Genomic DNA, 12,500 nt, shown 5'->3' with positions numbered 1-12,500 from the left:
AGACGCAACTAAATATTGCATCAAGTATACATAGCGCAGAAAATGTCAATGTAAAAAAAAAAAAAAGTAAAATGCAAATGCATACTGCCACACACACAAAATAACAACAAAGGACATTTCCTAGGAGTCAAAATGCAGGATCATAAAACAGCTCAATTATCAAATTTGATGAGAGACACAGACAGACAGACAGAGACAGAACTCATACACTGGACCTGGACGGCAGAAAATGAGAAGAAAAAAAAAGAGGAAAGAGAAAGAAAGAGAGCGATAGAAAAGAGGATGTGTCTAGCACTGGATGTGAAGAAGATCGCGATCCTGTTCACACTGGAAGACCTCGAGGCACACTCCAGAGGGCTGGGGGGAGTGCTGGGGTGGGCGGCAAGGGGAGAGGGGTGTGTGTGAGAGGTAAACATAGAGATGTATAGATGTGCTGAACAGTCCGAGGCTGCCTCCTACCGAATGTATACCTACACAAAACTCGTGCTCAATGCCCTAATGCGCACAAACACTCGGCTTATATCACAGATTGACATAAGTTTTACATTTGGGCCAACAGCAAAGTGAGAGCTGTATTATCAATGGTTTCTTCAGTCAGTGGGAAATCATTTACAGCTTAGTCTTTTGTGAAAGACTATGCCTCTCAAACTAGGAGGCAAAATTGCACTGGTTCTTAGTGCTGCAACCTTGTGGGCTAACTGGCCTTTGGGAACCATCAAAACGCCAACTGTCCTAAAACCCTCTTGGCCGAGAGAGTGGGGATGTACTTGGGCAAGACACTCTCCACTATAATCAAATTCTAGCCCAAATAGTCGGGACAGCAGTTGCCTCCTCTGCTGTTTTGATGGTCATAGTCGGACATGACTGACTATCATATATATATATATATATATATATATATATATATATATATATATATATATATATATATACAACTACAAGTTAAGGAGTCTGAGTTGTGGTTGTTGTTGTTGTTACCCCGTGTCATATCTATAAAACTTATGCCACTGATGTGCTGGATAGAATTATTTGCCACAATCATTGTAAACACCAGTGAACTGAGTAATTGTGCAGGGCTTGTCGATCATCCTTTGGCCTTTGTGAGGAGTATAGAAATAGGTCAGTTTATTTGCGACTTTCTTGTGCCTGTTTTGTCGATTATTCCATAACTTATTTTGTGAGGGGTATACACTTATGGGTCACACAAGAAAAGTACGGATGCACGGATACCATGGTATTTGGCATCAGTCAGTACGATGACACTTTTTCTGTATTTGCCAACCTGTCTTTATTAAAGTTGATACAGCTACAAGGTGTAGAGCCTCAAAGTAAAAACGCTTTACGTCATTCATGTTTTCGCTTATGTTTCAGGTTGAACGTGACTGTTGGTTAGTTCCAGTTTGTGACGTTGACCTTTGGTGCTTCGTGACGTTCGTGATCTAGGTGACCTGACCTGGTTGTAAGATATGAAATCAGACCGTGCTACCCACCGCAAAGGTTCATTTCTGTGCTGATTACGTGTCAGTTCTTGAAACTAGTTGCTAGAACCCCAAAATAACGTTCAAACAATCAAAACAGCGTTTAAAGGACCAGTTCACCCACGTCTGAGTGTGTGAGAGGGTATGGGGGAGGGGGTTATGGTGTGTGTGTGGGTGGGGGGGAGTGTGGATGTGGTATTGTGTGTGTGTGTGTGTGTGTGTGTGTGTGTCCGTGAGGGAGACAGACAGACAGACAGATAGACGGGAGAGACACAGAGAGAGAGAGAGACAGGAAGAGAGACAATGAGACAGAGAGAGACAGAGAGAGTTTGCGCGTGCGCTCTTTGCGCTTGTGTGAGTGAGACAAAGAAGAAGAAGAGGGACAGACAAACAGACAGACACAGAGAGACAGAGGAAAAAATAAAATATAAAAGTATATATAAGTATGGTGCATTATTTATTTAAGGCTCGTCATAAATTCTGATTTCATACATCACAATCCATCAAATGCCTGTTGCATCAGCATGGGATTCCAACCAGGTTAAAAACTTGGCTTCCTTGGATTTCATCCGCTTTTCTGCCAGTGTGTTGAATGTGTAGAGGAAGGGGTTGACAGCGGAGTTCAGCGGTAACACCAGTACTGCCAGAGCCACGTTGATCTCTCCCGATATGGGAACACCGGCTTCCGCCAGCAGCCCGCACAGTCCGATGGGAAACCAGCACGTGAAGTCAGTCACTGCCACAGTGATCAGGCGTCGAGCTATCGTCATGTCCCGCGACATCTTCGTTGAGTTCGTTTTCAGCGTATTACTTTGTACTGACCAGTAGATGAACCCCTGACCAACAGCGATGAGTAGAAATAGAATGAAATTCATGACAATTAATACGCTGACGGAATAAACCCGTCCTTTGAACTGATGTCTCGTAACTGGCAGCGGAATGCAGATGCCTGTCTGACTGTAGAACTCCCAGTGCGATGTCATGGGGAGTAAAGGCAGCGAGGCCAGAAACCAGCCAACCAACCAAGTGAGGAGACAGGTCAGTGCTGCTGATGATCTTTTGAACCGTGCGGTGCTGAATGGAAAGTGAAGCACAACAAAGCGATCCAGTGTGATCAGACAGATGATCAGAGCTGACACCTCACTGGACAGCAAGGACAGACAACCAGCAACCTTACAGTCCAGGCTGTTTCTCCACGTGTTGTCATGGTGGAGATACTTCCCACGGAACTGTTCATCAGCCACACCAACAACGGCACTGTACACACCCATCAGAAAGTCAGCCATCGTAAGATTCAGGACAAATACACCAAACGCATTTGAAGAAGTCATGCTCCTTCCGCACAAACGGGCACAAAAGCAGAGAACATTACCAGTGAGAGAGAGACAGGTGATCACCCACAGAAACACCCGATAGAACCACGACTGTAATAAATCCTCACAGGAAGAAATTTCGTCTTTTGGGGCAAAGCAGAAATTATCATAATTATGTGGGAGAATCTCCTTGCAGCACAGTTTGTAACTGTCAGCAGATATGACACGTAAGTGGGAAAGATGTTTAAACAGGTCGGGTGGAAACGTTTCTACTGGGCTTCCGTCCATGCAGAGTTCAGCTAACTGTGGTATGAATCGAAACCCTCCAGAACTGATAGTGTGAACTGAGGTAAAAGTCAAATTCAGCTTCTGAATGAAGGGGAATGACGAGAACACCTCAGCATCAAACACCGTCAGTGTGGTGAATGACAGATCCACCACAACCAGCGAGCTCTGTTTGACAACAGACGAGTAGAGAGAAGTGAGAGGGTTGTTAGACAGCGATAAAATCTGAAGGTTTTCTAAACCAGCGAAAGGAGTCATGTTTAACTGCTGCAGTTTGTTGTCACTCAGATCCAGAAGTCTGACATTCAGCAACCTGGTGTCCGGCAGGACGGTCAGTAAACAGCGGGCCAGAACCAGATGAACCAGGTAGCTGTTGTTGTTGACATCCGTCAGTGTCATGCTGGAACCTGTGGCGTCCAAGCTGCGTAGCTGACGAAAGACTGCTGCAGCGAAAGGCTGACGACACAGAAATGTATGACCTTGACACAGACAACCCACAGGACAGGCCGTGTTACATGACAACTCATCATCATTCAGTGGGCAGTGAGACCAGCCATCACACAGGTGGTCACTGTGGAGACAGGTAGCGGACGCTCTGCACCTGAAGAATCCAGGACACGTCATTTCTTCACAGCCAACTTCATCATGGTGATCAACACAGTCGTACATCGTATTACACAGTGTGTAGACAGGGAGACAGTCGTTGAACTCTCCAGGACAGCGATAGTGTGTGGCGGGGCATGACGCATTGGCTTCCATCTGGGTGGAGACAAACTGCTTGATACCATCAAAATGCATGATAGCGGGAGATGGAACGTACGATGACTTTACCAACACCTTTCCTATTGATTTACACACCTGTTCGTCTGCCCCGTCCTGACAGTTGAACATTTCATCACACACCTTGTCGTGTGGCAGACACTGACCATTGCTACACGTGAACGCGTTAATACAAAGAGGGTGTTTACAGAAAGACTCATCACTTTCATCCTGGCAATCCCTTATGAAGTCACACACCAAGGTGTATGACACTGTGCTGACGGAATCGCTGCACACAAACAAAGGAATCTGAATGGAATTGGAGTCGGCTGAATCAAATGAGCAAGACAATTTGTCAAAAGAAACAGCAGCCGTTTGCTCTTGAGCACACAGTTTATAGTGATTGGAACCACACACAAGAAACGTGTGTGTCACCTGACCATCACAAACTTCAATGAACTTTCCAGAGAGCATTACAGCATGCGTGTTGTTCACGAGTATGGCTTTGGAATAACAGCAGTTCTCGCTGTCATTTTTCCTGAATTCACAGACTGCCCCAAATGCATAGCGTGAAGAGCCACAGGAAAAGGCTGTCAAATTGGATGTCATGAATCCAGTTGCCAGGCATTTTTCTTCGCCCACCTGTACTGACTGAGAACATTGGATAGAATGGTAATAGACAGTTTTGTCTGCAGTGATTGCAAATCTGTAAAGACCAGATAAAGATATATCATTGACCAGCAACCCAGCCCAGAGGTGGTCTAGCCTCTTTGGGTGTATCTTCACCATATCTTGAAGCGTACCATACCAGTCATGCACACATTTTGGAATACCCAGAGTTCCCCCCAATGAACGACAATACTCCCCTCCTTTTTCACTGCTACTTGTGTTAAACGGGAGCTTGACAAACCTGTAGCATCGGTGACACAGAGCCACCAGACCCTGACAGTCCGGACTGCTGAAGGGACAGTCTCCTGTCTCGTCCCGTCCATCCTCACACTCTGTCTTCATGTTACAGGCCACGTGACGACGAAAGGAAGGATAGAGATCCACAGAACAGTTCCACAAACCGCTGGACAGAGTTTGCAACGTGTTGTTGGGGAGAATGGTAAAATACAGCCAAAAGCATTTGGCATTAGTGTTGATACAGCCATCTCTTTTCATCGTGACTATCATCATATCACCTTTGATCACATGAGCAAAGTCAGATTTTATGTCTATTCTCTTCCAGACGTGATGTACACGAGGCTTAAAGCGGCCAGTGGAAGGATCATATGTCTGGCGTCGAGCGGACAACAAAAGGGATATCAAACGTGGCGCCAGTTCCTTGAGACTGACCATGAATATGGTTCCTGGGGGCACAATGACACGCATCATGAAAAATTCCGGGTCATCCTGACTTAAGTTTCTCCGCAGCGTGACGTACCCACAATTTCGTGACGTCATGCCAACAGCTAGACGTCCCGATCCTTCTATTTGTTATTGATTCTATTTAGTTTTCCACCACAACATCAACAACAGCAATAACAATCATCACCATCATAATCATGAAAATAATATGCTTGATAATAAAAATAACAATAAATGGCCATTAGTAAAGCAATGACTCCATGTGCATGATATGTTGAGATAAGGGGAGGTCTTTTATACGATAAAGATGATAGGCTTGTAGGATCCAACACTAACCACACACACACACACACACACACACACACACACACACACACACACACACACACACTAATATCACTTAAAGTGGAAGACGTTAAACTGAAGACTACTACTACTACACACACACACCCACACACGCACACACACACACACACACACACACACACACACACACACACACACACACACACACGTTTGTTTTTGCTGTCGTCAATGAGTTAGTAAATGCAGGTTTCTCTTTGACTGAGAAAGTCGGGATTTTAACATGTCCACTACTTTCTGTTCGTGTTCTTGCCTGCGTTGTTCTGTCACAATAGTCCACAGGCAAAGAACAGGGTTGAGGGCAGATTTGAATGGTAACACGAACACAACGATGGCCCCGTAGACAGTATCTAAATATGTAATACCATTTGAAATTGATATTGCAACCAGACCAAATGAAAACCAGCAAACAACATCTGTGACGGCCACTTTATCCATCAGGTGGACTGCAGAGTAAACTATTCTCTTTCCAGGCTCAAGTGCAATTCTGTATTTTGGAGTTAGTCTGTAGATGACTGCTTGCATGGCAAGAATCAAGAAGCACAAGACAAAGTTGACAACGGCAATGACTGTGACCCATCTAAACTTGTGCTTCGAGTAATAGCGATCAAATAAAGCCATGCGACACAGACCAGACTGGCCATGGAGACCCCAGTGCGACAGTCCAGGAAGAACCGGTATCAATGATACAACAGCTCCGACAAGCCAAGCTAGTGTGCAAGCTACAGCTGAAGAAATGTCACTGAATCCCCAAGGCCTTCTAGACGAGCAGAGGACAAGGACGTGATCCAAGGTGATGACTCCAATAATGAAAACTGAGACCTCACTGCACAGAAAGAAGAGAAAGCCATTCACCTTGCAAACCACGCTCTCTGTCCATGTCTGTTCAAACGCTATATAGTGGTCGTGAAACACCTCATTGGCTATCACAGTCACACTGACATGACTTCCCATACAAATATTCGCAAACTGTAGATGGGCACTGGTCTTCTTGAAACTAGTTCCAAACACTTTCTTGTCAGTGACAGAAGCAATGATGTAAACCACATTTCCCAAAATGGCAGATGTGCAAACTACACAAAAGAACATCTTGTCCAGACTGTTTGGTATCAGATTCCTGCATGAACTGAACACACCGCGAGTCGCGAAGCACTGTATTTTATATGACACTTTGGGAAGAATGGTCTCACAACAAATTCTGAAATTTGACGTTTTGACATGTTTTATACGTTTAGAATTTGCCAACAGATCAAAAGGAAAACTGGTAAGTGGGTTGCCTCCTAAATCCAAGTCAAATAATTTTGGCATATTTTTAAAACCTATGGATCGGATGATTTCAATAGCAGAAAAGGACAAATTGAAATATTTCACATTAGGGAGGTATATGGATAATTCCCTGTCAAGTAAAGAAAGACAAGTCCTTGACAAGTCCACATGTGTCAGCGAATGGTGAATTTCCTTTGATAATGTACTTGTTGTTTGGCTAAGGGGGTTGTTTCCTAAAAGCAGAATCTTTAAATTCGACAATGCAAGGACATTAACCATTTCGAATATTTCTAAATGGTTATGACTGAGATCAAGGTACTGTAAATTGATCAGCTTTGTGTCTGAAATATTTACCAAAGAACATTGTGACAAATCCAACCGTATGATGTACATGTGTTTCTTGAAGTCAGTCATCGACATTCTCGAACCTGCTGCGTCTACATAACGAAGCTGAGGGAAAAGTTGAGGAGGAAAATAATGACGGCACATCAGACAATGACCATGGCACAGACAACCCTCAGGACAGTTCATGTCACACATCAGCTCATCATCCTGCTGTGGGCACTGACCCCAGCCGTCACAGAGATGGACACTGTGCACACAGATTTTAGAAGCTCGACACTGGTACATGCCCGGACATGTTACTGTGTCACAATGCTGTTCATCTTCCCCATAGACACAGTCAGAAAACCCGTTGCACCGAGTGTAGACAGGGAGGCAGTACAGCCACTCCTCTGTGCACGAATAATGACTGTCCGGACAGGAGTCCCGACTTGTCATCACGTGCCGAGTGAAGTAACCACAGCCATCCAGGTTGATGTAATACCGTCGCTTCTTGTTTTCTCCTCTACCTGCGAGTAGGAATGACTTTACCCGGGCATGTGTTGTACAGTTTACCTCATCAGAATCATCCACACAGTCTGAATACTCATTACACCGTTGACTGTGCCAGATGCACTGACCGTTAGAGCACAGAAATCCATCGTGGCAAGGATGTTGACAGAACAACTCATCACTGTTGTCTGGACAGTCCTGCCTGAAGTTACACACCAAAGAGTAATGCGTAGTTGTGATACCATCATCACATATATACATGGCATAGCTCTCAGAGTAAACTGTTTGATTTGTCACCACTTCACCCACTATCACGTGGCATACCTGTGTGTGTCCAAAAGCTCCACAGTCACTGTCGGGATCACACAGCAAAAATGTGTGAGTTACGTGGCTATGTGGACAAGCAGATAAAAACTGCTGTGTCTTCTTCAGGACTGATTCATTTTGTTCTAAACAAGCCAACTCAATATGTGAGAGAAACGCTGTGAGTATTTGTGAATTTATTTCGCACAGTGCTGTTTTCATTGAAATGTCTTGTATTGGTTTCGGACGCCACAATTTCATTGAAAAAAGTGTCATTGTCTGCTTTATCCTCGAAGGACTATATGAAGCGTATACAGCAAAATGGTTCATGTTATAGATCAATGTGTTGTCAGACCACTTGCCAAACTTACTGTACTCAAAAGGAACACCATCCCAACCTGAGGTGTAACCGAAAAGCGCAACAAACAAGTCGTATTTTGCAAAAATATATAGAGAATCATTCTGTTCCTTTCTCGTTTTTAGTGATGCTGCCTTTCCACCTATCCTATTACAGTAATAAATCAAGGCAGCAAGAGATGACTCTGTCTCTAATACAATAAATTTGAAACATTTGTTACGTGAAGCAACAAGACCCTGACACCCAGGACTGCTGAAGGGACATTGCTCTGTTTCATCCCGTCCATCTTCACACTCTGGCTTCAGATTACAATGAAGATGGTCCTGAAATTTGGAATAATGTTCAACAGAGCAGTTGAACAAATCGCTGGACAGCTTTTCTGGTTGATCATACTCTGGTAAAATGGAAAAGTATATTTTTAGGCAAACAGGACATCGACAACGATATTGAAATTGAAAAGAAGGTGCATGAATAATGGCAGCTGGTGTGGAAACCATACCACCCACATACAACAGCATTGTGTTCGTTGTGTTTGGATGTCTACAAATCACATTGATAGCATCACAATCCCCTTCAGGACAGTAGTCGTCAGCTGTCCAGCTTGATAGCTGAACACTTACCACGAATACATGTTTATCCGGAACGTTAAAATCTGCAAAATGATCCACATGTTGCACTGTTCTTGGTATTATTACATAACCAGCAGATTCTGACGTGTATTTCATAATAAAACCACTAACTTCTATTGCCTGGATGTGTAACTTAACTTTAGGACTGTTGACATTGTATAAATGCAAATCATTCGCGGCAGATGTTTCTAAATAGACTTGTTTAGCGGTATGTTCATTGCAACACCATGTCCTGGAGGTATCCCATTTTATTTTCATCGTCCACGTTTCGCCCTCACACCAGTATGCCAGCCGCTGAACCTGAGCGCGAACCAACAAACCGTGTGGCACCTTGAGGTATACCATACAACAGAGGGTTAAATTATCATCCACCCCATATTTCACACTCGGGTATCTTGCAAATCGACGGCTGTGTTGTTTGCAATCGGACACGTTAATGTGGAGAATTGTAAACTTGGTGTAGTTTTGGTGTTTGAGGTATTGGAAGCCTGGACACATGTCGCTGATGTTGAATTGTCCAGCAGTGTTGCTGGTGCTGATGTCACTCGTGCCTTGTGTCGTCGTTTGTTCAACGTGTGGAGAAACAATATGGACAATGCTTTGAGGCAATCACATGGCACAATAAGAGATTTGTGGAAATTTATGGTGGGCTGATGGCAATTTTTTTAAATAACAATTTTTGAAAAAAACATAGTTTAGATTATATTGAGAACTACCTGAAGCATAAGTATTAAATAGAAAAAAATATATTTCATCAAATCAAAACAATCTGAGTACCATACGGAAAACTTGAAGGAGACGACTTATGAATTTCCTTTTTTCTGCATTACTAGTCGTGAAATGTCCCTTAGCGACCGGCCAACAACATGATAACAACACACACAACATGACAACAAGATACACAACATACACAACATGATAACAACATACACAACATGACAACAAGATACACAACATACACAACATGATAACAACATACACAACATGATAACAACATACACAACATGATAACAACATACACAACATGATACACAACATACACAACATGATAACAACATACACAACATGATAACAACATACACAACATGATAACAAGATACACAACATACACAACATGATAACAACATACACAACATGACAACAACATACACAACATGATAACAACATACACAACATGATAACAAGATACACAACATACACAACATGATAACAACATACACAACATGATAACAACATACACAACATGATAATAACATACACAACATGATAACAACACATACAACATGATAACAAGATACACAACATACACAACATGATAACAACATACACAACATGATAACAACATACACAACATACACAACATGATAACAACATACACAACATGATAAGTGCAGCAGTTCTTCTTTTTCGTGTTCCCATGCCCACCAAACGCTGACGTGGAGCACGGGATCTTTAATAAATGTGATCTTCCTTTTTTGAACCGACGAAAAAGTAGGCAGGGGAACAAGCAATCTGCAAACTGGACCGTGCCGACCAAGCGAAGGGGTGAGCGGTGTTCGCCACTACCTCCAGGCAGACGAATCCAGCAGACCCCCGCATGTTCGACGTGGAATAGATCTAAAGTAAGATCCAAGGAGGCGTTGGGCTTCTGATGGTGTTCACCAGTGATCAGGGTTCGAGGCCCCTTTTCGGCACAGTGTTGTGGCCTTGGAAATAGCATTTTATCCGATTTTTCTCACTCCACCCAGGTGCGAATGGTTACCTGACTGAGATGATTGGGCCTCGCCACATATGCCGAGCCCAAGACAGCGGGTATCAAATCACTGTCCAGGTGGCCGGGAAAAGGCAATGGAACTCTCAACCTTAACCCAAGATTCAAAACACTTGGTCATTACTAACGTCCACAGTCTCAGTTAGAATTGACAGTGACATGTGTCTCAGACATTTCTGACTGGTAGATGTTACTGACTGCTCACCTTAATTCATACTGAATAAGAATATTGTTCTTACTTGTGCTTTACTTCAAAAAACCCAAAGTTTTGTCAAATCAAATAAATGTGTTGACATGATGACAACGTATGTCTACATTAAGCTTTCTGATCCTTCGAATTTGACCTTTAGTGAGAGAATAACCACGTGACTTGCTGGTATGGAGGAGAGGGCAGAGATGAGAACAGTCAGTGTGCATGCGTGCGGGTGTCTGTCTTTGTCTGTATGTGTGTGTGTGTGTGTGTGTGTGTGTGTGTGTGTGTGTGTGTGTGTGTGTGTGTGTGTGTGTGTGTGTGTGTGTGAAATACCCAATCTTGTCCACGCGCAAACCCAAAATCAGTCAGACATCAGTCAGATGGAGAAGGGGCGAATCCCAACTCTCACTCACAGACACACAGACACAGACACAGACACACACACACACACACACACACACACACACACACACACACACACACACACACACACACACACACACACACACACACACTCTTTTCTCACATCAAATACATGCACACACGCACGCACTTTCCCACATGCACATACTTTCTACACAGTTTGAACAGTGTGTCCTGTGGTGTTTCACCACCTTCACACGTCCATATTACTTTCATCGTTCTTGAAAGGATGCAGAATTTCTTTCACATCAAATTCCCGGCGATACTACAGCTGCTTTTGCAGTGGATTTTTGTTTCTCAGATGGACAGCATCGAGATACACTGCAGGACAAACCGTGCAGTGGAGACCACAGCTGATTCGCCTACATTTTTACTCTGGTAAAACATACAACTTAACCAGGATAGTCGATGTCCTGACGATTTTTGTTTTGTTGTTGTGTATTTGGGTATGAGTATGCCGTTAAACCATGTTGCCTATAGCCCAGCTAATCAGGGCTGATATATGCTACTGACATGTGAACAAAAATATAATCAAATCACAAAATCCCCTTTGAGGGATATTGCTGTATGTAGACCCACACATGTGAACAAAAATATGATCAAATCACAACACCACAACCATCACCACCAGCTTTTTTGTATATTCTGATATTGCTGCAAGTAGACGCACTCTGTTACAGATGGACGTGCCCTAACCCGGAGCAAATCCACCTACAAGCCAGGGCAAGTCCACTCCCATAGTGTGATACAAGGAGCAGCGATATGCGATGCGTGATTTAAGCCCTCAACCCCTAAAACTGAACACATATACGACGATATTTTATTTGGTGAGAAAATACAAAGCTTGTGTCAGGGAAATACCAGCCGAATCCCCATCAGAAGTGCAGGTTGGGCCTTGAGGTTATCTTTCTCCCTCTTCTTTGGGCCTTCCAGGTTGCAGCTGCAATGTGTCAGCTCCCGATCGAAATGTTTTCATAAAGCAGGAAAAGGCATTGTTCAGTATCCGAGGCAGGTCTTTCAACCTCAGTGGGATAAGTCCACACCTTGAAGAATCTTGACCACTAAAAGGGTGGATTTACCCCAACATGGGCAGGGAGCTTTTTATTGGAATGCAGAATAAAATCATTAAACATATCATCAATCAGATCGAAAACGTTCTTTCAAAACAAAGGTAC

The sequence above is a fragment of the Babylonia areolata genome, chromosome 23, assembly GCF_041734735.1.
Source record: "Babylonia areolata isolate BAREFJ2019XMU chromosome 23, ASM4173473v1, whole genome shotgun sequence".
Taxonomy (NCBI): domain Eukaryota; kingdom Metazoa; phylum Mollusca; class Gastropoda; order Neogastropoda; family Buccinidae; genus Babylonia; species Babylonia areolata.
This window is presented reverse-complemented; position numbering follows the sequence as displayed.